The sequence below is a fragment of the Microplitis mediator genome, chromosome 1 (assembly GCF_029852145.1).
Source record: "Microplitis mediator isolate UGA2020A chromosome 1, iyMicMedi2.1, whole genome shotgun sequence".
Classification (NCBI taxonomy): Eukaryota; Metazoa; Arthropoda; class Insecta; order Hymenoptera; family Braconidae; genus Microplitis; species Microplitis mediator.
Genome location: NC_079969.1, coordinates 20,736,459 through 20,741,252, shown reverse-complemented (window position 1 = coordinate 20,741,252; position 4,794 = coordinate 20,736,459).

Genomic DNA, 4,794 nt, shown 5'->3' with positions numbered 1-4,794 from the left:
ATTATCAGATAATTGTAAAATGTATTTGAGATCAATACTAAAAGTTGAAAATATTTTATAATATAAAAATTACGGTGTGCCGAAAAACAACATTTTTAACTTCCCGCTAAGAAAATCGACGATTTTCGAAAAATTGGGAAGTTATTGTTTTCACCCCGATTTTCGAAAGTCGAGTTTTCATCAGATGTCGACGTTTTGAGGTCCTAGGAAGCTATTCTGACTATTTTCAGAGAAATGTCCGAGTGTATGTATGTATGAATGTGTGTGTGTGTGTGTGTGTGTGTGTGTGTGTGTGTGTGTGTGTGTGTGTGTGTGTGTGTGTGTGTGTGTGTGTGTGTGTGTGTGTGTGTGTGTGTGTGTGTGTGTGTGTGTGTTCTCTCTCTCATATCTTTTTGATGAATGAACCGATTTAGATGGTCCTTGCGGCATTCGAAAGATATCTTCTGAACTTAGATTTTCAAAAAAATTTTAGACCATTTAGTCAAATAAACTCTGAGATATTTAAGAAATACGAAAAAAAAAAAAAATTTTTTTTTTCGTTTTTTTGGATATTGTGAAAACTGTCGGATCGATCAATTCCAAAATCTAATCAGCTCTAGAACTCGATAAAAGCTTTCGATTGCCACCAAGAACGTCTCATTCAGATAATCCGTTCAAAAGATATCGGCGACGAAAGAAACAGTAGAAATCGGATTTTTGCAAATATCGTCGAAACGACTAAACCAATCATTCCCAAAATTTTATCAGCTCTAGATCTTAATAACACGCGCCGATTGCCACCTCAACCGTCTTAATCGGATAATCCGTTTGAGAGATGTCGTCGACGAAAGAATGAAAAAAAATTGTTTTTTTTTGTTTTTTGTGAATTTTTCGGAAACGATCGAATCGGTCAGTTCAAAAATCTGATTAGCTCTAGAACTCGATAAAAGCTTTCGATTGCGACCTCAACCGTCTCAATCGGATAATCCGTTCGAGAGATATCGTCGACAAAACAATGAAAAAAAATCGTTTTTTTCGTTTTTCGTGAATATTTCGGAAACTACCGAATCGATCAATTAAAAAATCTAATCAGCTCCAGAACTCGATAGTATCATTCGATTGCTGCCAATAACGACACAATCAGATAATCCGTTCGAGAAATATCGTCAACGGAATAATAAATGTTAAATCAATATCTGCTTTTTTCATTGAATAACATAATAATTACTGAACAAAATTACTCAAAACTAATATGTTCTTCTTTATATAAGTCATTGGAAGTGATTGCCTAAAAATCATCATGTTCGCGCGTATCAGGATATACTTACACGATATAGATACAACGTATCACGTAAATACTTATTTTTGAGCTAATTATTGATCATAATTGTGAACAAACATAAAACATTCTCATTCATTTATCATTTTAGATTTTAAATTTTCAAACTTTAACATTAAACGTTACCCTGTTAAGCTTGAAAAGCTCATAAAATAGGGAAACAAAGGTATTTTCGAGCTCGAAGAGCTCGAAAATGTATTCACAACAATGTTTTAGCGATCAAGGAGCTCGAAAACAGCGGGAAGTTTTTGGGCTGGCCCGCAGGGTCAACCGATAGACAGATTTTTTTCCCTCAAGTCATCATATTATTATGCTTAAACAAAATAGTATATTACACTATTAGGGCCGAGAATTTAACTTTCAGCCTTTGTAGTGTAATATACTATTTCTTCATACCTCGGTCGAAAGTACGTACTTTCGTCTCTAATAGCAGGGAAGAAAGTTCAACATTTGCTCCCTGTGAGAAGTACACGCGCGCCCTCTGTAACGGCGGGAGGAAAGAATTTCTCATGCGTGATTACTCGTAACTAGGGAATATTTATTCTGTCGCTATAACAAATTGTTTACCACTGTCATTTCTGTTGCTACCTCTAACCTTCAAAATAATTATCAATGTTGTTTTGTCGTCTGTTAATTTAATATTAAAGTATTATTAAAGTCAAATCAATAACCCAGTAAAATTATTGTTAATTATTATTAATAATTGTGATCATTTAAGTCAAAATGAAAGCGATAAAAAAAAACGCAATAAGAGTTTTTAGCTTATCCCTGACGGTTTTGAATCACCTTGGAAAGACACTGGAATCACGGTGGATCCACGGTGGTTACACGGTGGGTTTTTTTTCATTTTATCACCGTGATTTCGCGGTGGTTACACGGTGTACCCGCCGTGATTCCACGTACACCGCGTAATCACCGTGGATACACCGTGGAATCAGGGTGATAAAATGGCACAAACCCACCGTGTAACCACCCTGGATCCACCGTGATTCCACCGTGTTTCCACTCCCAGGGTGTTTCCAGGGTGATTCAAAACCGCCAGGGTATAATATGTTTTGTTTCAGAAATTTTATAATGACTAACATAAGTTGTTAAACTAATGAGGATAAATATATCTGGTAACAATACCGTATCGTTCCAGTAACTATCTATTAGATAGCTGTGAGCTCTCTACGACTTTCCGTAGTCGTCACCTCACACGGCACCGTCTAACCTAACTAAACATCCATTTTCGCGCCAAATTTTGAATATTGTATAATTGTTGCTAGCAGACGTTAAATAAAAAAAATCGGTCTATCGGTTAACCCTGCGGGCCAGCCCCAAAACTTCTCGCTGTTTTCGAGCTCGTTGAGCTCGAAAACATAATTGCAAATGCATTTTCGAGCTCTTCGAGCTCGAAAATACTTTTGAATGCCATTGTTTTGTAAAAAACCATTTTTTAGCATTTCTTGCTCCCACGATATCTCGCGAACGAATTAACCGATTTCGATGGTTGAGGCGGCAATCGACGCGTTTTATTAAGTTCTAGAGCTGATTAGATTTTGAAATCGAACGAGCAAATTAAAAGTTATCCAAACAAAACATTTTTGAAAAAATTTTATTTTTGAAATATCTCCGAACGCACTCTACCGATGAAGCTCAAATTTTTACAGCTTTAAGATATTAACAAGAGTTCAAGATATGTTCAAGAGTTATGAATATTACATGCATACGTACGTACGTACGTACACACATACATACACTCGGACATCATCGTGAAATTAGTCAAGATAGCTTCCTAGAACCTCAAAACGTCAAAATCTGATAGAAATTCGGTTTTTGCAAATCGGACCGAAACCAATAACTTCCCGAATTTTTGAAAATTTTCAATTTTCTTAGCAGGAAGTTAAAAAATAGTGTAAAAAATAATTGTGATGTTGAAATATGGACCCACGGGTAATAAATAAATTAACAGAGTAGAATCTCCATAACCATGTTGATATATTTATTGATAAGTGTTTTTTTATGCTTTTTGTAATCAAAGATACATTCATAACCAAAAATCGAATTATATATAGTCGATGTGTTATAATTTAAATGTGTTACGTAAATAGAAGAAAAATAATTAATAAACAAGTAAGATCTGATTTATTATTCAATTTAAAATTAAGTTACTAATAAATAAATTGGAAAAATTAAAAGATATATTTATATTTATATTTAAAATTTATTTAGACTATAACTAACTAATAAGTCAGTTTAACAAGTTATTTTTTTTAATCAAAGTTATTTGCTTATCATTTATTTATGAATGATAAAGGTTTTTAAATATCTCATATAATTTTCAACGTGCGTGACGTCAGATAGGGCTCAGAACGATACCGTATAGATCTCAGAGCTATCCACTGATTGTTGTCAAAACGATACAGTAGATCGGTGCAGTAACAATCTGGTAAATAACTATAGCGTATTGTTACTGTAACTATACAGTATACTTCTGGAACAATATTTTTTTCTCCGCGTACAGCTCATTGATTTAACTATTTTTTCTAATAGATAAATGGTTTATAACGTTCACAAAATATGATAAAAAATAATTTTATACAGGTTTGTACTTTGATTATAGCCAAAATTTCAAACCGATCGCCTTAAAACTTAGTAAACGTTTTTTTGTGGATGACTACCTTGATCGAGTTTGAAAATGAGCTCAATCGGTCGATTAGTTTAGAAGTTATAGCATTTCAAAATTTTCAAAGTGTCCAAAATTCGTACATTTACTTATTCTTTTTTCAATATCTTTTGAATGTGATAACTTATCGACTTTCTATAAAATTCATCTGAAAGCTCTTCAAGTAAGCTTTAATTTTCATGCCTATATATGTGCCTAGACCAATGAAATTACTTATCTTACCATTCATTAAATGAAATTTTGCTATTGCATTAGTTCTCCTACTTTTTAGTAAATTTATGGAGCTACTCAAATTTATATTATTGCAGTGTGACACTTGTAAAATCCAAACATCTCAATTCAGTGGGTATATCCAATTTTGTTTTAGTGACAGTTTATAAATAATATGATATATCAATAACAAGAATAACATTAGTTATGATGATAATATTTTTTATATCTACTGGACGTTTGATATTCTAATAGGCTTTTTATTTCAAATATTAGTACTAATTTCAAGTACGAGATTCCGATATATCACAATTAAATTTTAATCTTAGATTATTTTATTAGTGGATTTCATTGAAAGCAAACGATTGCCTTTGTCCTTATGGTAGGATTTTCAAGGAATAAAACCATAATCTATCATAATTCTTTGAATAGGGTCCGAAATACCATTGGTCCGATAGTTTTAATATATCCATAGGTATCTTTAAATAACTTCAAATCAAGACATATAGTGCATTATCATCAAAAATTTTTCGATTTTTTTTTATTTATTATCTTGAGAATTTTTAAAAATGTAAAAAAAAGTTTTATTTCGTTTTTA